We start from the raw sequence: 23054 nt of genomic DNA, 5'->3' as shown, positions 1-23054 counted from the left end.
TTATGTGATAGTAAGCATCCTGGAGGTCTAATGAGCACATCCAGTCGCTCTCTTGCAGGTATGGCATGATGGACTGTAGTGTGACCATCCGGAACTTCTCTTTGGCAACCGACAGGTTCAGGGTAGATAGGTCTAGAATGGGCCTTGAGCCCCCCATTTTCTTTGGCACCAAAAAGAACCTGGAGTAGAAGCCCGATACAGACTGATCTGGATGGACGGTTTTGATGGCTCGTTTTTCTAGCAGCTTGGAAATTTCCTGTGCTGCTGCCTCCCTTTGCGTACGTGGTACGTCCGGGAGGTGTTTGGGAGATTTGGGGGGACCCACAAAGAGGATAGAGTATCCTCTGGATAGGATCTGAAGCACCCAGCAGTCTGATGTTTTAGACTCCCATGCCGCCAGGTGCAAGAACAATCGTCCCCAGGCTGCCTCCAGAGTAGAGCTGTCAGGCCACCCCTCAGGGTTGCTGTTTGGGTCTGTCTGAGAAAGGTTCTCAAGACCCAAAATTCCTCGGCCCCCCTCTGCCTCTGGCCCAGCGTCCATTCTGTCCCTCTCTGCCTCTGAAGGAAGTAGGGCCCTGAGTGTCCCAGGAATACTGTGACTTCCGGAACCACATCTTCTTTTGCCCTCTCTGGTTCCGGGAAAAGGACCTTTGAGACAGGATCAGACCAGTGACAAGTGGAGTACCACAGGGTTCAGTCCTGGGTCCTCTCCTGTTTGGTATCTACTTCTCTGAAGTGCAGGCCAACACAGAAAGTCTTTGGCTAACAAAGTTTGCAGATGACTGCAAACTAGGAGACATAATCGAAACTCCTAACGATGTGGACAAACTACAAAAGGGCCTCACTGAGACAGATACCTGGTGTCAAAGCCATGGCCTGAAGCTCAATGCCAAAAAGTGTATTGTCATCCCCTTTGGTAAAAACTCTGTACCCATGAACTACCACATAGCTGGTAGTCTACTTAATACCGAAAATGTGATAAGAGACCTTGGGACACAGGTGGACAGTAGTCTCTCCTTTGATAATCACATTGCCACAGTGGTCAGGAAATCCTTCTACGTGGCTCATCTCATCACAAAAGGATTCTCATCCAGAAAAAAAAAGGTCATTGTTCCCCTCTACTCATCACTCATTAGACCCATTATAGAGTACAACGCCCCTTTTGGTATGTACCTCACAAGACATCTACAACAACTGGAAAGACCACAGAAATACCTCACAAAGAGGATTACTGGCCTCAGATGCCCTATTCAGACCATCTCAAAAAACTACAGCTTTACTCCATCGCATATTGCCTACTCAGGGGCCATCTCTGCCCAACTTACAAAGCTATGTCAAACCTAGAGCTGTTGGACATGCTCCACTTAAAGAAGTCCCAATCCCTCCGAGCTACACGCTCTAGGGACCTAAACTTTGTCACCACAAAAAACAGAACATGCTGGAGGGATAGATTCCTGTCTCAGAGACTTCCCATACTCTGGAACAGACTACCTATCTATGTCAAACAGAGCTCCTCATTAGCACTCTTCAAGAAAAATCTTGATGACTGGATGGGAAATGGGAAATTCACCCCGGGGATCACTTCTGTGGCTCTGCTCGACAGGGGCACAGGAAAATAATTTTCTTGGGTGGCGAAAGCCAGGGTACATTTTTTGGCTAGACTTGTATGGACCCTAGGCCCGATAGCCTAGTACCTACCTATGAACCTATGAGGGTTCAAGAAGTGGATCCCGATGGCAGAAAGTGTCTTCCTATCCTTCTCACTCTGGACTAACGTCTCTTTGATGGTCTTACCAAAAAGAGTAGAGCCGTCATAAGGGGCATTGACAAATGAAGCCTTGAAAGGTTCCGAAAACGGACATAATCTAAGCCAAGTGTTGCGCCTCAAAGGGACGCCAGACCCAGCCGTCCTAGCCACTCCTTCAGTAGCATGTGAAAGGAGTCGCATGAACATGTTGGAGACTGCTTTTAAAGTGGACATCCTCGTGGAGAACGAGTCCCTGTCCTCCTGTGACATGGACTTAGGGGGAGTCTCCGCCAGCTCCTTTACCAGGTTGCATTGCAATCTCGTGACATGGGCCAGGTAGTTCACAGCCCTAATAGGAAAGGTAACTGAAGCGTAAACCCGCTTCCTAGGCGTTCCATCATCCATGACTCTCGGTCAGGAGGGTGAACCGAGGAACTCTCCTGGGATAGTTCCTTCTTTGTGGCTGCTGCTACCACCACAGCGTCTAAGGGGGAACCCTTGGTCCATGCCGGCCTATCCAAAGGTGGACTCAAAATCTTGTCAGGCCTTTTGGGAACTGGTTCCACAGTGTCCGGCTCCTTCCATGCCTGCGAGGTGACCAGGTCCACCAAGAGATCTGCGGGAAGGGACACCCAGGAAGTAGTAGGGCCCATGCCGAAAGCCTCCATGAATACGGACTCGTCAGAAGAAGGTTTGGAAGCAGACATTTCCATGATGTCTCCGAAGGAGACATCCTCGGGAAATGACCTGGGGGAACCTTCACCATCATCCAAGTCCGTATCCTCGGTGAGGGACTCGGGGCAGTCCAAGTGCCTCCTCTTGCACGTTTGCTTGCGAGGCACCTTTCCGGTGGGTCTCTCCAGGGGGAACTCGCAAGCCACTTGTTCCTCAGGGGGAACTGTCTGGGGTTCCTTGAGCACGAGCTGTCCCTCTGGTAAAATGATGGGAATCATAGAGACAGCCGAGGGGGTCGGGGCAGAGTCGAAGGGGACAGTCAGAGGTCTCGATCCAGCAGAGAGAACCCTTTCTACTACTTCAAACACCAAGGGAGAACAAATCTCCTGTGGAACCAATAAGGTGGCCAGTCTCCCCGGGTTCAAAGATAGAATCGGAGCCGGGCCCGAAGTGGATGGAGCTCTGAAGGAGGGATCCTGGCCCGACAAAGGTGGAGCCGATGAAAAAGTTCCACTCCCTCAGATCCGACACCCAAGTTCCGGCTTCAAGAGCGGCTCGGATCCGAGCTGGTCAGATCCGACACGCTCCAGGCAGCTGTCGGCGTCGAGGAAGCAGGTACCATCTGTGCCAACCCCCTGACCAAAGCCATCCTCGGATCTGAATACTCCAAACCCGGTGGATGGACCGGAGAAGGGGCAATCAGTTGGAAAAAAGGAAGCAAGCTCCCTCCTCCTGAAGGAGAGGAGGCTGGCAAGACCCCCATCTGGATCTGAGTATGAATGAACCTCCTCATCATTTTATCCATGTCGACTTCAGATAAAGACCGGGTGGACCTCGACGAGGTCACGGACTCCAACCTTGCAAGTCAGGGCACCGAGGCCCTAGATGTAGACTGTGTCCCCTCTGGCTCCGGGGAAAAACTCGGAGATCGGAGCCGAGGGAAGTCACGGATCCTAGGTGTCTTGACCAGTGAAGGGAGATCCGGAAACCTCTTATGTTTCTCTCTCGACTTCGACTCTCTCTCCTTCTCTCTGCCCCTTTCCCACTTCACTTCCGCAGGCTTAGACACGGGAGGTTGAGTCCCAGCCTGGGAGGGAGGGGAAGCCAAGGGAAGAGAAGAAGGAGAGATGGCCACAACAGGCGAAGCCGAAGATGAGGCAACTGTTTCAGAAGAGAGAAGAAGGCCTTTCAGGGCCAACTTAGGCTTCCTGTCTTTGACTGCGCGCGGGTTAAAACCTGCACATGTAGTGCAGTCTATACTAAGATGGGCTACGCCCAAGCACACAACACAAAGAGTGTGGCCATCTGCAGGGGATAACTTATGGCCACACTCAGTGCATCTTTTAAACATAGGCTTATCAGCCATAGTGTCAGTGGAAAAATAACAAGAAAAAAGGTATTATTTTCCTCACTGAAACACCCACTCACCACACTCGCACACAGAACATACTGAGGGGGGAGGGGAAGCAAACACACTCACAAACTACTCTAAAAACTAAGCTAACAACTCTAAAACTAGAAAACTCGACACACCAGGCGAAGGTAGGAGAAAGGGGAACCTACACTATCACTAACCTAAAGTTGGAAGAGATAAATAGACTTTTTAAGACTTTAACACCCACTTACTACCTGGAGCTCTGGAGATCACGATGCTTCAGCTAGCCACGGCAAACAATATCTAGGGGTTGGAAGGTAGCAGAGGTGAATTATGGGTAAGGGGTGGAGCTTGGAGCTAGGAGCAGATGCTAGTAAGGCTGCCGGCTCGGATCCGATACGGATCCGGGATCCCACAGGTTGAAGACTGTCAAAGGAAAAATTAACTTCAAAAAAATCAATACACGGCAGGTTCAGGTTAAGGCACTTTAATCTTGCAGCAAGGAGACAAAAACATTCTAATACAGAGTTTGTCTAACTAGAATCAGGAAGTGCAGGTATTTTTATACATTTTCTAATAAGACATTGTCTACCAAGCTGACATAGCAGATCACAAGTTTTAACATCATTACTTCATAGCAGCTGTTTGTTCATAATGTTCTGCTTGCACTATCAATTTTATGAAAAACTTCCTAAGAAAAACAACGTGGCCTTGGCGACCACCGGTTAGATACAACTTTCCTCTATGCAACGTTACCATTCAAGGTACCACAGCTAATTTGAGCACAAAGCAAGTACAGATTCTTCAAGCAGTCTTTGTTTGATGTATCTCTTCTTTTCTGCAGCTGTGCATGTTCTCATAACATGAATAAGGCTGATTGTTCATATTCAGTCATATTATAGAAAACAATATTGTTCTATTCATTCATTTCCTGACCTAGCAGATAATCACCTGCTTCTCAAGTACATTTCCAAAAAGGCATAAACATGAATATTGCTGTGCTAGCAATTACTAGGTCAGGGGGCATCTTGCAAGTTTCAGAAAGCATACTGCAGTTTCAAAAAGCATCTTATAATTTCATACAGAATTAAGCTGCATATAAAATAGAATGAAAAACGTGTTAACTCTTTTAGCTTCTAATTAGCACCAAGCACACATATTAATACATATTTTTCTGACATTTCCCCCGTTAATAATTTTTATTCTATTTTCAAAAGCATAAATTTATTCTATTTTCAAAAGCATAAACAGTTTGCTTCTTCTCCTAACCTCTTCCATTCAGGATTTGCAGTTAAGAGAGTCATTTAGTTTAGACTTATGAAAGCATTTCACTTTTCAACAACTCTTCAATTTCAGTACTTTGATACAAAGTCTCAGAAACTGACATGTCTATAAAATCTTTGATTAACTTTTTCATGCAGGGAATACCACAACAGATGCATGCTCCTAATAGGAGTAATCCCACACAAATGGAATATATGAATCACTTAGAAAGTAAAGAACTAGAGTGGATTTTTAAATTAAAAGCACATCACTTGCCAGAACTTAATGCCTATGTCTCCATAAGGTCTTTTTTAGCTTCACGTAGATAATATACATATCTCATAGATTGTATAATGATTTAGTAATGACCATTAGATATATGTAGCTACTTGGAGCTTTGAGTATTGTCATTTATACATATATCCATATGTCTTATGTAGTTCTAATATATGTTCTACTATATAAGAGTATTAATAAATAATAATTAATTTAGGGTCATTGTATATATTCAGATCTTGTATTTATATTTAAAATATATTTAATGTTTTAATAATAGTTTATTACTATGAAATTGCTCATATTACAGATTATATTTTTGTCTTTTAGAACAATGTTTTTTTAAAGAACTCTTGAGCACATGAGTTTAATGAGTTTATGCTTTAACTTTTATACATACTATATGATGGTTTAAAATTTTTAAGTTATTAATATTCTAATGAAACTGCATACTAGAATGTTGCTTTATATTTAAAAGTTGGGAATTTTTAATCTTGAACAAGCTTTTTCTTTTTCTTTCCTTCTCTGCTGCATAGCTAGTTAATCAGTTGCTGTGTTTAACTTGATTAATTGATTTCACCTGGTTCAATTTGATGTGACTGACTCACAGTAACACTGTATAAAATCTTTCAGTTCTTTTGTAATTCATGATCTGAAGAAGCGTATTTACAATATGCGAAAGCGCTAGTCTCTATTAAAGTTTGTTATATTTTACTGCCTTTTTGCCGTTTCTTTGGTGAGACTGAACGTGTTTTTTATCTACTATTCCTGGCTTGTGACGAGCAGTCTCCATTGGAAAGAGCAGCTTCTTTTGCTACACTATTTTTATTTATTTATCTGCCTTTCCACACAGCATGGCTAACACGAATGTTGAACTGGACTACAATCCGGAACCGAGGACCAATACAGTTTCCAACAGATGGACAAGTATTACTAACAATAATGTTAATCCTTTGTTGGCTCTGGATTTGCAGGTATTGACCCCAATGACCATAAACAATGACATAGATAATTTGGAACAATTTAACTTTTTATCCAGACAGCTAGAGAATGATTTATTTAGGCTGCAACGCCTAGTTTGGCAAAGGAAACACATGGAGGCTTACCTGCATTTTCGGCTCGTCCCCAGAGGCATGCGGGTTCTCTGCATGCCTACATATGGGGAGAGCCATCCAGTTTTGTTAAAACTATGGCAAGATATCAATCTGGATGCTAGCTTTAAATATGTACAGTTGCTTATTGACTATTTCAAGCCTATTGAACAAGAACTGTTATCCAAAGTGTCCAGATTGAAAAGTGAGATTCGTGACAGTTTTAAAAATGACTCTTGCATTAAGAAACTTGATAGTATCTATGCCCAAGTGGATGCCTATTCCATTACACTTCAGCAAATCAAACATAAGAAATTGCAGCGCGATTTCCAGGATTTTTCAACAGGGGGCGTGTTCGTCTGGCAGAAGAGATCAGATCGCGCTACTTTGGCGGGCAATTCTGCTCGTAATATAGCGTCTAACGACACTACACTTGTAGCTGCTGGCGTTTGTGCCTCTTCCTCAGCAGAAGCAAGATCTCTGAGTTCTGGGGGTAGTTCCAATACTCCCTTTGTCACTCCTCCTGAAATGCTTCCTTCTAGAGGGGTTGAAGTAACTGTATCCACACCGTTACCCAATCAGGAAGCTGATCACAATTCTGTTACACTCAGGGACTTAGGGGCCATACGCAAGTATGGTTCTAATGGTAATGATCGTTTTTTACCTCTTCCCATCAAGAACAATGTGTTCCAACGGGATCGCTCCAGAAGTTGGGACAGAAGAAAACGGAAACTATCGGGAGACTACCAGCAGCAACAAAGGAGAAGACCAAGACAGTAACAAACCTGTTCTTTAATCTTTCCAGGTTTGTGCTTACTCCATCTGACATTACCGTTTTAAATAAAGGTTTATCCTTTATTCCTTCGCAGGGCAGTGTGCTACATGACTTATTGATTGATTTACGTGTATTTCCGCGCACAGTAGCCCTTAAATTATGTTTTTTCGATAAAACAGAAGGCAACGTTAATGATTGTATAGTAGGAAATTATGCATGTAAATGCAAAAGTACGTATTCTCCTGTATTACCAGCACATATTGACAATTTTTTTAGGATGTGTGAAAGAGATTTATATGAGTATTTTTTTAGTGGAGCTAGAAAATGTTTATACTTCAACATGAAGCCAGAAGAGAGATGTTCACTTCATAAACTTTCCTCTAACCCAGCTCTTACTATAAGACCCGCTGACAAGGGAGGGGGAGTAGTGCTGTTGAACACTGATGACTATAGAGATTTCATGGTTAACATGCTCAGTGACTTTAATACTTATGTAAAAATTAATGCCTTAAAGTTAAACAACATAGTTAAAGAAGTAAATGACACATTTTATGATTTATTGATGTGCCGTCAGATAACGAAAGAGCTATATGACTTCTTTTACAATGAAAACCCCAAAACACCAGTCATTAAAGGCCTACCTAAAATGCACAAGGCCATAGACCCCTCTCCATTACGACCTATTGTTAGTGGTGATAAATGGGTTACAGAGAATGTCTCAGTATTCTTAGAGAAGACACTGAGACCATTTGTTGATAACATCTCTACTATTCTGAAAGACACTTATGAACTTCTGGATCTGTTAGATAACACTAATTTGGAATTTCAGAAAGGAGAACATCTATTAATAACTATGGATGTGAAAGATTTATTCACATGTATTCCTAATGATGAAGGCATTGAAGCCATCAGAATGTTGTTCCAATGTTTTCCCACTATAGATCGCAACAACGAAATTCTAATTTGTCAGTTATTGGATTTGGTTTTTTCGCATAATGTGTTTGCACATGGGGATGACCTGTATCTACAACAAGCTGGTGTGGCCATGGGCACCCCATGTGCCAACATTTATGCGAACCTAGTAGTCTATCAATGGGAGAAAGAGTTCCTCTTTACTCATAAAGATTTCAGCAAGGTGCTGATTTACAGACGTTTTGTGGACGATGTCCTGATTGTCTGGAATGGTACTCTTACAGAGTTTGAGATTTTCATGAAACATCTAGAAACTACTAATAATTTTCTTAGGTTCACATTTGATGCTTCCTATGAATCAGTCAGTTTTCTTGATGTTAGTTTGAACATACAGGAGGGTAGACTGACTTCAACCCTCTACAGGAAGCAATGTTGGAAGAATGCTATACTGCAGTTTGATAGCATGCATCCTCGCCATGTGTTTAAAGGCATAGTAAAGAGTCAATTCAATAGGTTGTTAAAGATTTGTAGGCAAGAAAGGGATCGGTTGATGGAACTTGATAACATGGAGAGAATTTTTGTTGAGAGGGGCTATGATGCCTTCATGGTAAAGAAAATAAGATCTCAGGTCACAGGAGAAGCTCAAGATTTGGGATGTACCATGTCCTACAAATATTGTAAGAGTCACTGTGGTAATAATAAATATAGAATTAAGACCAATTTCATGGAGAGACTTAGTTTTATCACAACATACACTAATGATAGTACAGCTATCAGGAATATCATTTATAAGAACTGGGGTGTGTTGACCATTGATGACAAGACAGCTAAGATTGTTGGTCACACCCCTAGTTTTACTTATAGAAACAATAAGTCTCTGAAAAAGTTGTTATGCAAGAACTTAGGGAGTAATGTTCTAGACCATCCGGTAGTTTTGGGACAGTTGGGTACATTCCCTTGTAGAAAGTGCAACTATTGTCAATATATATCTACTGATTCTGAGTTTATTCATCCTACATTAGGCAGTTGTGTGAAACCAAATTGCTATGCAACTTGTGAGACAACTGGTTTGATATATCTAGCTTTGTGCAATGAATGTCCTGCATTTTACATAGGACTTACAAAACGTAAACTCAAGCAGAGAATATATAACCACCTCTACGACATCAGGTGCAAAAATGAACTTAACGCACTAGCCAAGCACATTTCCGTGAATTTTGGCCATGCCTTTTCTTTTAGGGTTTTGCAAGTTGTACATCCAGGGAACAGAGGTGGAGATTATATGAATCACTTAGAAAGTAAAGAACTAGAGTGGATTTTTAAATTAAAAGCACATCACTTGCCAGAACTTAATGCCTATGTCTCCATAAGGTCTTTTTTAGCTTCACGTAGATAATATATATAGCTCATAGATTGTATAATGATTTAGTAATGACCATTAGATATATGTAGCTACTTGGAGCTTTGAGTATTGTCATTTATACATATATCCATATGTCTTATGTAGTTCTAATATATGTTCTACTATATAAGAGTATTAATAAATAATAATTAATTTAGGGTCATTCTATATATTCAGATCTTGTATTTATATTTAAAATATATTTAATGTTTTAATAATAGTTTATTACTATGAAATTGCTCATATTACAGATTATATTTTTGTCTTTTAGAACAATGTTTTTTTAAAAAACTCTTGAGCACATGAGTTTAATGAGTTTATGCTTTAACTTTTATACATACTATATGATGGTTTAAAATTTTTAAGTTATTAATATTCTAATGAAACTGCATACTAGAATGTTGCTTTATATTTAAAAGTTGGGAATTTTTAATCTTGAACAAGCTTTTTCTTTTTCTTTCCTTCTCTGCTGCATAGCTAGTTAATCAGTTGCTGTGTTTAACTTGATTAATTGATTTCACCTGGTTCAATTTGATGTGACTGACTCACAGTAACACTGTATAAAATCTTTCAGTTCTTTTGTAATTCATGATCTGAAGAAGCGTATTTACAATACGCGAAAGCGCTAGTCTCTATTAAAGTTTGTTATATTTTACTGCCTTTTTGCCATTTCTGTGGTGAGACTGAACGTGTTTTTTATCTACTTTTCAACAACTCTTCAATTTCAGTACTTTGATACAAAGTCTCAGAAACTGACATGTCTATAAAATCTTTGATTAACTTTTTCATGCAGGGAATACCACAACAGATGCATGCTCCTAATAGGAGTAATCCCACACAAATGGCAATCAGGATGTTCATTAGGATAGAACCCCACCCCCCCCAAACAAATTCTGGAAAACGTCTGTCAGAGGGTTTGGGCCTGGCTTGGTCATGGTCGACATTTGCTGAATCACCTCAAGATGGTCGTTTATCTCATGCTGGTTGTCAGGAATATACAAACAGCATTCTTCTTTGATTAAAGCGCACGTACCACCCCTCGCCGCTAGGGTGAAGTCAAGAGCCATGCGGTTTTGAAGCACCAGAGTTCTCATAGCATTCAGTTCATCAGTCACTAATTCGAGAGCAGAAAAAGTTGCATTGCTCATAACTTCGAGAAGTTTGGACAGTTTTCTCAGCTCCCAAATCGATTTTACTGCGCCATATGCAGGGGTTATGCCAGCCCACGATATAATAGTGTCACTCAAGTCCATGTGTGTCAGTTTATCTTTGTTCTTTACGGAATTATGGTTTCTCCATCCTGCTTCGATTCGTCCCACTGGATTCTCGGGTCTCTTGGACTTCTAGGTTTATTGCTGACCTCTCTGACGTTTCGAATTTTCCCTCGAGGCAAAGCTGCAGTGTGTCGTATGGCCGGAACCAGGTAACCCAAAAAAACAAACAACTGCCGGACCAATTCTCAGGTAACCATTTGTATGCCTTTTTCCCACAAATAAAATAACAGTTCTCTACTTTAGTATTGATATAAGCTTGCCCTGCATGAAACATTTTCTTATCAATGATAGAAAGCTGATTTAAAAGAACAGGATTATGTTGTACTTCACTAACAATTCTATGCATTTTCTCAAAATATGCATCATAGTTTGTATCACAAATAGTTTCTGCCTTACTGGCCTTAATATAACATTTACAAGAAACAGTCACATTGCAATTGCTCCAACCCACCTGAATAGTGTCATTTTTATAAAAACATACAACTCCCTTTTGTGTAACAGGTAGGTACAATGCTATTTTGTCTTGTGATTTTACAGGTGTAGTATCAAAGATCAAATTTTCCCAGGTCTCATTGACCCCTAGGGGACAGCAGTCATTAATAATCCCCCGTATGCTGTCGGTATAGCTGTGCAAATCCAGCAATTCGAAACATTGAAAGTTTCAGCATAGACATATTTAATTGCTTGGTAAGTGTTAAAAGTTTGGATGCCAGTCTATGAGTAACGCATCACGTTTGTTAAGTTCAACTCGTGTTGCTGAAAAAAAGGAAAGGCCACAGCAAAAAGATCATTGTCACCAGTATAGCTAACAGGATAATCATGCAATTTTTCTGAGACTGTTCTGCATCCCTGTTTACTCTATACCTGGTCATTTCGTTCTTGTTGTGTAACAGTAACAAGGTTTTTGTCCAATTCAAAGTTCTTGACCAATATGCAGTGTGTTAAATGGATCCAGGACGCACGCTCAGCAATTTTAACTGCAGTGGGTGTTGTCAGCAAAACTTGAAATGGTCCTTCCCACTTTGGAGAGCTCCAATTCTTTTTCTTAATGACCTTCACCCAGATCCATTCGTCTGGTTGCACACCTGGTCGCACTGCTGCCTCCGATGGTCTGGTCTGTTCTTTATCTGAAACAGAATTTAACAGTAGAACTCTTTTGTTACTCAATAACCTCCTCATATACTCTGCCAGTGAACTGTCGGCCTCCTGATCTGCAGGCATGAGAAGTTTCCACTGAGGTACATAATATGCCCTCCCAAATAATATTTCAAAAGGAGTTAACCCTTTTGCATCTGGAACAGTTCTCATACTCAACAGTGCCAGACGAAAACAGTGCACCCAATTCTTTTGAGTCTCTGTTATTATTTTCCTAAGCTTATTTTTCAGAACCCCATTATGCCTCTCTACTAATCCTGCAGATTGGGGGTGGTATGCACAATGGTTCTTTAATGAAATTCCGAAATATCGACTCAACTGTTGTATAGTTTGATTTACAAAGTGTGTGCCATTGTCGCTATAGATCTTTTCCGGTATGCCAAATCTAGGAATAATTTCTTTAACGAGGATTTTTGCAACAGTAGCTGCATCTGGATTTTTGGTCGGAAAAGCTTCCACCCATTTGGAAAACATATCTATAATGACAAGACAGTACTTCTTATTTTCGCATTTATTTAGTTCTATGAAATCCATACAAATAGTATGGAACGGATACGGTGGTGTAGGAAAACTCCCTTGCTTAGGCTTCAGTGCCCCTTGTGCATGATGCCTGTTGCAAACATGGCATGTTGCACAAAACTTTTTGCGTAGTTTGTAAATCCATACGTCGTAAACACTCTATTCACTAACTGCACCATCCCCCCTGTTGAGACACGGCAGTGCCCATGGCTCAACAAAGCTGCAAATCTAAACAAATTAGACGGCAAAATTGGTTTTCCTTCCTTGGAGATGTACAGCCCTTTCTCAAGAATTGCGCCTCGTTTTTCCCATTTCTGTTTCTCTATTTTCGTAGTAAGTGTCTGCATTGTTTTTAACATTTCTAAATCTAAAATCTCAGAAGGTTGTAATTCCTCACTCAAAAGAAATACTTCTGAAGCTGTAGCTGCCTGCTTTGCGCTGTGTCAGCTCTCGCATTACCTTTTGAAATCCTATCCTGTTGTTTGGTATGAGCTACGCATTTGCAAATAGCTACTTTTTGAGGTGACTGAATAGATTCTAACAAATCTAAAATAAATTGCGCATGATTAATCGGTTTACCAGTAGATGTTATCATTCCTCTATTCTTCCACTGTTGTGCAAAAACATGTACAGTAGAAAAAGCGTACTGGCTATCAGTAAAAATGTTTACACATTTACCCTTTGCAAAGGTACATGCCCGTGTCATGGCAATCAATTCTGCTGCTTGTGCAGATAAGTTGTGTGGTAAAGACTTTGCTTCTAAAATCTCAGTATCAGAAACTACTGCATACCCTACTAGATTCTGTCCTGTAGGACCCTTTTTGCATGAGCCGTCCACGTAGTATGTCACCTTGGCATTATCCAAGGGAACATCCGTAAGATCTTTTCTAGGTAGTGTCTTTTGCTCAATCTCCTGCAGGCAACAATGTGGTGTGCCATCCGCAGGGGTTGGGATCAAGGTTGACGGATTCAAAGTTGTGCATCGTTCAATTGTCATATGAGGTTAGCTCAACAGTATAGTCATACAAGAAAGATGTCTAGCAGGAGAAAGATATGCTACTTTTTCTTGCAGTAAAATAATCGCGACTGCATGAGGCACTCTCAATATGAGAGGGTGGGACAACACTACTGAGGCCGAAGCCTGCACTGCCATTGTAGCTGCGACTACTGCTTGTACACAGTGGGGCAGAGATCACACCACTGGGTCTAGCTGTGATGAATAGTAAGCTATGGGGCGTTGCTTGTCCCCATGTTGCTGTGTCAATACTGATGTCATACAGCCTTGCTTACAATCTACAGTTTGGAAAAAACGTTTATGATAATTTGGTAATCCTAAAACTAATGAAGATGCTATCAATTGCTTCAGTTTGCAAAAAGCTGATTCTGCTTCTGGTGTCCACTGTAATAAATCTTCTGCTGCCATAGGTTTCTTGTATATCAAGTTGGTCAACGGAGCAGATTCCAAGGCACAGTTTGGAATCCAACTCCGACAAAAATTAGTCGTACCTAAGAAGGACATCATCTCCTTCTTGGTAGTCGGTTTAGGTGCTTGTAAGGATTGCTATTTTTCTGTCTTCATCTAATATTCTGCCTTCTTAGGATATTACATATCCTAGGTATTTAACCTACTTTTTCCAAAGTTGCAGTTTGTTTTTGTTTACTTTGTGTCCTTGAGTGGCTAAAAATTGTAGTAATGCTATGGTACTTTCTCTGCATTCTTGCTGGGTGGGTGCTGCCAGCAGAATGTCCTCTACATAAAGTAAAATTTGGCTGCCTTTCGGTGGGATAAATCCTGCCAAGTTACTTGCCATTTCCTGTGCAAATATTGTTGGGCTTTCACAATATTCCTGTGGTAGTCGCGTATATGTGTACCTTTTCCCCTGAAATGTAAATGCAAACCAATGTTGGCTGTCAGGGTGTATCAGTATTGAGAAAAACGCATTGCTAATATCTACCACAAAAAAATACTTCTGTTGAGGTTTTAGATCGTTCAATAAGGTGTGTGGATCTGGCACCGTAGGTGCTCTAGGTATTACTGCATCATTTACAGCTTGTAGATCTTGGACCATACGCCATTCTCCATTTGCTTTTCTAACAGGAAATAAGGGTGTATTACATGGTGAATCTGGAAATTCTACCAGTACTCCTTCCTTAAGTAAGGCTGCTATTATAGGTTTGATTCCTACTTCTGCATCCTTTCTCAAGGGATACTGTCTTTTTTGTGGTCTAAATGCTGACTTTGGCGTGATTGTTACTGGTCCTGCTGTACGAATAAGTCCTACATCTGATTTCCCTGTTGACCAGAGAGTGTCTGATATGCTTCGTAAAGCTTTCTCTTCCTCTTCTAATAAGAGTGCTAATCAGCTGTCCTTGCTAGACTGCAGGTGCACAGCTGGGTGTGTCTGTGTTATCCAATTCAACTTCTGCTTTTGTACTCCCTGTTCGGATAGCTCTAGTTCTGTCTGTTTTCCCACCTTGTAACTTTTTCTCCTACGTCTGCCCACTTTACATTCTTGTCCTTAGTTAAACTAACATGTGGTAGTCGATTAGATTTATAAAGTGCAAAGAATTCCTGGGGCAATGAACAGCTAACTACACTGTTCCCCTCTGTGTCCCAGTACAGATTACGTAACACTAATCTGTTTGAACGGTTTTTAAACAGTTCTTGTTCATATTCCCTATCAGGTCCTGGTGTGCTGCAATAATACAGAGTACAATGCAACAAATGTTGTTTATCAGTGTCAAGGGAGGGGGACTTACTGATGGCTACGTTCATCAGTTCTTCGGTTACTGCCACTGGACCAGTCGTAACCAAGTCCTGGCTGTACCAGTAAAATGTTTCACCCTCTGATCGCACTACAAAAGTATCCATTTGTCACTGTGCCTCCATACCTTGCATAGTTGGAACTACTGCTATGCCAAAAATCTGCATAAGTTCTCTGCCCAAAAGGTTTACTGGGCATTTTGCAGAAACAACAATTTTGCTTTTCTGGGTCATCCCTGAAACAGGGTCAGTTATTGCTATGTTATGGGAGAGTGGCTCCCGATACAGCTGCTCATTAGCTGCTTTCACTAATATATAGTCAAGTGATTCTGAATTTTCTGGTAGTTTGAAAGGATGTATCAGGGTCCGTGATGCCCGAGTCACATAAAAATTTTACTTCCCTCCCCTCTACCAGAAGTGTAACTTCCGGTTTCGTGTCTGCTAAGTAGAGCTCCAGGCTCAATAATGCTAAGTCCAAAATTTAATTCTCTTCACTGTCTGTGACTTCTTGCACATCCTCTATTTCTCCCATCACATCCTCTGTTCCCTCTATCACATTCACATTTGTCTTTTCTTGGTTATTTCTTTCTAGTGATTCCTGACTACCATATTGTCAGTCCTCACCCTCCTTATCTTCCGTGGCTACCTTCTTATTTTGCTTGCAATCCCTTGCCAAATGTCCCTTTTTCCCGCATTTAAAGCATTCACCCCTTTTCTTTCTCTCTTCAAACTCTTCTGATCGCTTATCAGATTGTTTGTTTCCCTGGGCATTTTTCTTGCCCTTCTTCCCGGACTGTACTACAAAGACTTCCGCTCCATCTTCTACTGCAAATACTTGGGTTTTCTTTTTCTTTTTGCTATTAAAATGCCTTTCGGCATGTCTTGCATATTCAAGTAAGGACTGTAATCTACTTGTGCGGTGATCTACCATGTGTTTTGTAATAAAACTACTGATAGGTGCAATACTACCTTTCAAAAATGCATTCTTTAGCTGCTGCTCATATGGGGAATCATGTGTTTGGTCTTCAGGTACCTGCATTCCACAATGGTTATTAAAACATTCTAGTAATCTAGCAAAATATCTAGCAACAGTTTCACCTTCTTGTTGGATGCATTGATTAATGCAAGTCCAGTCTGCCCTAGGCTTCCATTTTTCAGAGATTCGGTCTGTCAGACCTTTCACTCTGTTATCCAGCTCTGCGTTACTATGTGGGAGTGGCTTATGTTCTGCATCACAGGGATTCCAGTTGCCACTGATCATGTGCCAATCTGGACCTACGATTTGTCTGACTACTTTTTCTACTTCTTCCCCATTTAAATGGTAACTTAACCTCATCCCCTGTAAATCTTCTAAGAACTTTCTAAAATTAACTTTTGGATGGGGAATCCCCTCTGTGGCTTTCCGGATGTCTTCTGGTGTCCACGGTCTATATACTAGGATAATCGGGTCCTGCCCTTCCTGTCCTGCCTGAGGATTTGGTACTTCTATGAGCGGACATATCTCTTCTTCACTCATAGCTCGTGAGTTTTCATTCATTTGATATAACTCCATATCCCCTCTTGTTTTACGTGTTCGAGACCTAGTCTCGACAGGATCTCTGACAAATGGTTTTGGTTTCGCAGGGACAGTTGGGTAAAGCGGAGGTGGATCAGCTTGTCCACTCGCTTCATATTCTGGTAAGGGGGCGGAGGGGCCGATGCTATTACCAGGTTATTATCTTCTTTATCTAAAAACATTGCTTTTGAATTCTTAATCTTTTGTTCCCTGCGGTTTGCTTCCTCAAGCCACCTGTATGCCTGGGGAATGCTTAATTGACGTTGCTTTTTTACCTGACCTTTTGCGTCGGTTTTCAGCTATTTGACAAGTTTAATAAGCGAAGATTTTTCTAGTTTGCCATCAAATTCATATTTATTAACCCATTTTGTATAGTACCTAACACTGTTAACACGTTGTAATTGCATATATTTTGCGTCTTCGGTTAATGGCGGGTCTCGGGATCTTTTTGTGCACTTATTTCCCATGTTGTCCTAACTTAGTTAAAGAAAAATGTTACGTAACCCTTCTTATCATGTGGTACCACAATTTCTCTTTTTCACAGTTTATCTAGAATAACTGTCTACCTATTCTGTTTCCCTGATCTATGACAAGACAGCAATCATTTTTATCCCTGATCTGTACTTTACAGATCTCCCTGACAAAAACAAAATACTGTAACAAGTCCCTGATCTAAAACAGAAAAAAGGTAAATTCCTCCTTACCTGAGCCTCCGTGATTGACTACTGCACTGGGGCTGTCGACTCGTCCTCCAATCGCAGATCAGAAACAGTGGCCGGCCTCTTTTGAACGACAATTTAGTCGGAGGTCTTTCAAAGCAGAAGAACCGATGTGGTCTCTTCCCCGTACGGTTTCATGCCACCGGGCCCATCTGACCTGAGTCAGAGCGAGAGTTTCCGGTCCGGAGGACCAAATCTGTCAAAGGAAAAATTAACTTCAAAAAGATCAATACACGGCAGGTTCAGGTTAAGGCACTTTAATCTTGCAGCAAGGAGACAAAAACATTCTAATACAGAGTTTGTCTAACTAGAATCAGGAAGTGCAGGTATTTTTATACATTTTCTAATAAGACACTGCCTACCAAGCTGACGTAGCAGATCACAGGTTTTAACATCATTACTTCATAGCAGCTGTTTGTTCATAATTTTCTGCTTGCACTATCAATTTTATGAAAAACTTCCTAAGAAAAACAACGTGGCCTTGGCGACCACCGGTTAGATACAACATTCCTCTATGCAATGTTACCATTCAAGGTACTACAGCTAATTTGAGCACAAAGCAAGTACAGATTCTTCAAGCAGTCTTTGTTTGATGTATCTCTTCTTATCTGCAGCTGTGCATATTCTCATAACATGAACAAGGCTGATTGTTTATATTCAATCATATTACAGAAAACAGTATTGTTCTATTCATTCATTTCCTGACCTAGCAGATAATCACCTGCTTCTCAAGTACATTTCCAAAAAGGCATAAACATGAATATTGCTGGGCTAGCAATTACTAGGTCAGGGGGCATCTTGCAAGTTTCAGAAAGCATACTGCAGTTTCAAAAAGCATCTTATAATTTCATACAGAATTAAAGAAAGCATACTGCAGTTTCAAAAAGCATCTTATAATTTCATACAGAATTAAGCTGTATATAAAATAGAATGAAAAACGTGTTAAATCTTTTAGCTTCTAATTAGCACTAAGCACACATATTAATACATATTTTTCTGACAAAGACCAAATGAAGTAAACTACTTCAGATATACTTTTATGATACTATGCCAGTTTGCCAGTAAGAGTGGCTCTCAGTAGTAGAAATGAGAAGGAATCTGAAGTCTGAAGTGTCACTAACACATAAAAAGTCAACAAAATGGATGTTGTAAAGCAAGAAGATTAACATCTGTACTGGTTTGTAAGATCAGAATAAAGCAATTAAAAGAATTATCCAATGCATACAGTTCCAAAACTGGTGTCAGTAATGCTATGTGCTAAATTATTGAGTATTAGAAATGAGACTCTAACAAACAAAACTGGGAAAACAAAGCTCCAAACTCTATACCTTTAATATACCATTAAAAAGCTACATAATCAGAGGTATTCCACAGAATTGTAGCAGACAAAACGGGAAGCTTGGAAGTACTGTAAGCATCTGTCACTACGGGGTCAGACACAAGAAGAGAATGACCAGAAGCCGATATACTTGACAGATTAAAGTAGCACAGATTTTCATCACCTGCAGTGTTACTTGACACCTAATCATTTTAATATTCTACTGTTATTACACCTTACCTTGTATGAAAATAAAGCTTTTTATCTTCAACTTGGAGAACACATTAAAATTAATAACTTTATGAAGCTTACTGAGAAAAAGGATGCCAGTTCCATAAATTTAATACAAAATAATGGTAATGCTAAAGAAAAATCTGCATATATATATATATATATATATATATATATATATATATATATATATATATATATATATATATATATTATACATATATATATATATATATATTATACATATATATTATATATATATTATACATATATTATACATATATATTATATATATATATTATACATATATTATATATATATATATTATATATATATATATTTTTATATAGACATACACACACACACACATATATATATATATATATATATGTATATATATATATATATATATATATATATATATATATATATATATATACACACACACATTATGTATATGTATCATCAAATCCGTTTTCCTCATTTTATACATTGGGTTGGAGAGTTATGGCAACTGTCGCCATCTCTCTTTACTGAATGCCACATTCCTACCTTCTTCAACATGCCTTACCATCACAGGTCTTCTCTGACACAATTCATCCACCCCCTTTGCCTGATGTCCTCATTTCCTCTTGCTTTCTTCCTGTCTGTCCCAAATATTCTTCACTAGATTGTCTTTTGCACATGTGCCCGAACCACCATAATCTGTTCTTGTTTACCTTTTCTGTAACTGGAGCTACTTTGGTGACTGCTCTGATGTCCTTCGTTCTTTGTCTGTCCCACAGTGTGCATTCTACTACCCATTCTCGGCACTTCATTTCCATCCACTCTAGCTTCCTCAATTTCTCTGCCTTTACTGCCCATGTTTCATTACCATACAGTAGTACTGGTCACACCACTGTTTTGTACACCTTACTTTTCAGCTTCTTTGGCATTCTTCTGTCATACACTACCCCTCTACCCATGATACTCTGTGCCAGTTGACTGCAGCCCCTCTAACTCTAGCTATGACCTCCTCATTCACACTTGCCTTCTCCCCAACCACCATTCCCAGATACTTCAAACTGTTAACCTGTTCCATTATCTTCCCTTCTAGCTCAGTGCTCAGCTTCTTCCAATTTCCCCCATTTGCTGCCAGTACAAGTGTCCTATCTGTACTCAGTTTCATCTCATGTGCTTTCAGTTTTGCATTCCATTCCCATATATTTTGCTAAAATTCTTGCTCAGAGTGTACCTGTAATGCCACAGCATCTGCATATAGCAACTTTGTTGATCTGTCCCCTCCGAACTGTTTGCTAATGTAGTCCATCACCAGTACGAACAGTAGTGTGGTCAGTGTTGAACTCTGATGCACACCCACTTCTATTGAGAACCCCTCTATGTGACCAAACACTGTTCATACTTGAGTCATTGGGTCCTTCTACATAACCTGCACTAATTCTACCAATGTTTCTGAGACTTTGAACCACTGCAGGACTGCTCAAATCAGCTTTCTTGGGACCTCGTCATATGCTTTCTCCAAGTCTAGGAATGCCCAGTTGGATTCTTTCCTCATCTCTACCTTCTTCTCAACTATATGTTTCACTGCCAACATTGGTTACTTTCTACTGCTCTGCATTTTTATCAGTCACCTTCTCCAGGACTTTCATGCAGTGTGACAGGTGTTTGATGCCTCTCTACTGCCCACAGTTGTGAATGTCCCCTTTGTTCTTGTACACTGGCACTAGTATGCTTATTTTCCAGTCATCTGGGATATGCCTTTTTCTCCATACTGCCAGGAGTACCCTCAGCAGCCATTTCTCCTCTATCTCACCTAACATCATTATCATATGTACTGTGACCTCATCTCAGCCTGCTGTTTCCCTAACTTAATGTATGGCTGTTCTTACTTCTATGGTGGGCTCCTACTCTTCTTTCATAGTAGGCTGTGTCTGGGATAGTACAGCTTCTGTGGGGTTTTCTTCATTCTGAAGCTGCTGGAAGTACCCTAGTATCTGCCTTTGATGTCCTGTAGACTAGTGAGCAGGTTATTGCTGACATCCCTTATGAAGGGTGTCTGACCATCTTCTTTATATTTCAGAATTGCATATTGACAACTCTTGTATGTGAACTTGTGACTGTCTCTCCTGCTGAACCATGTACTGGCCATCATCAAGTCATTTACCTGACAGAAGTCCAGAATGGGCTCTCTTTTTTTTATTCCTGTTACCCCACCCGTTTGGACCCAGAAAAGTTCTCATATCCTGTTCTTTTTGTCCCAATATGTGCATTTAGGACACCCATTATCAACATCAATACATGTTTCCCTGCTTTGTCTAGTAGGTCCTGCAACTGCTATCTGAATGCACTCTTTTCTTCACTATCACAACCCTGCTGTGGGGCATAGGCTGATATTATGAATACTGCCCTGTCATTACACTGGAGTCTGACTGCCATGAGTTTATCACTAATTCTGATGAAATCCCTCACTGTCTTCTGAACCCTCCCTCACCACAATTCTCACACCATGTCTAGCCTGTCCTCCTCCTAAGTAGTAGACTATGGATCCCAAGCCAAGTGCTTTACTGCAGTACCCTTCCATCTTGTCCCCATGATATAGAGCATGTCCAGCCTTCTCCTTGTTATCATGTCAGTAAACCTACAATGAGTGCAACAATTCTTAGAACATGTTTGGCAGGTTGACTGGTTTTACGTCAAGCTTTCACTCCACAAAGCTATCCCATGTAACTCAAGCTGGACAACTGGACACCAGATGTCCCATAGCTTACCGACCCAGGCTGCTGGGCTTTATGACAGCCACACACTGAAAAATAGGAGAACATACACCCCTCCCACTGTTATCATGGATCACTGGGTAGATTGGAGTAGGCCAGGTCCTCAACCCACTTATTTCCGGCAAATACTCACGCCCATTTTAGTAACATTAGTCAGCATAACCATATCACCTAGAGCCATATGAGGATACTACACACCATAGCAGATGCCCCAAGCAATTGGTCTAAGCAACTCTTCCCCCTATAGGGCATCATCTAGAGTCTGTGCTCCTGCCCATAACTCCATTCTTGGGTGAGTTTAAGATTGAAACACTAAGCATATTTTGGGGGGAGCTGGGAGGAACCCCACAGAGACAGAGGGAAAACATGCAAACTGTATATAGGCAGTGATCAGAGGTCAAGTCAAATCCCGTGGGAGGTGAAAACCCTAACCATTACACCTATATATACAGTGGATATAAAAAGTTTACACACCCCTGTTAAAATGCCAGGTTTTTGTGATATAAAAAAACGAGACCGCAATAAATCATTTCAAAACTTTTCCCACCTTTAATGTGACCTATAACCTGTACAATTCAATTGAAAAATAAACAAATCTGTTAGGGGAAAAATATAAAAAATAAAAAACATACAATACGCTGGTTGCATAAGTGTGCACACCCTTAAACTAATACTTTGTTGTGTGTGCACACCCTTAAACTAATACTTTGCTGAAGCACCTTTTGATTTAATTACAGCATTCAGTCTTCTTGGGTAGGAATCTATCAGCATGGCACATCTTGACTTGGCAATATTTGCCCACTCTTCCTTGCAAAAGCGCTCCAAATCTGTCAGATTGCGAGGGCATCTCTTATGCACAGCCCTCTTCAGGTCACCCCAAAGCTTTTCTATTGGATTTAGGTCTGGGCTCTGGCTGGGCCATTCCAAAACTTTAATTTTCTTCTGGTGTAGCCATTCTTTTGTTGATTTGGATGTATACTTGGGGTCATTTTCGTGTTGAAAGGTGAAATTCCTCTTCATCTTTCTAGAAGACGCCTGAAGGTTTTGGGCCAAAAGTGACTGGTATTTGGAACGGCTCATAATTCCCTCCACCTTGACTATAGCCCCAGATGAAGAAAAGCAACCCCAAAGCATGATACTGCCACAACAATGCTTCACCACAGGGATGGTGTTCTTCTGGTGATGCGAAGTGTTGCTTTTGTGCCACACGCACCTTCTGGAATTGTGGC

Source organism: Protopterus annectens, chromosome 6.part0, assembly GCF_019279795.1.
Source record: "Protopterus annectens isolate FY-2018-M chromosome 6.part0, PAN1.0, whole genome shotgun sequence".
In the NCBI taxonomy this organism is placed as follows: Eukaryota; Metazoa; Chordata; order Ceratodontiformes; family Protopteridae; genus Protopterus; species Protopterus annectens.
Note: the sequence above shows the minus strand (reverse complement) of the source record.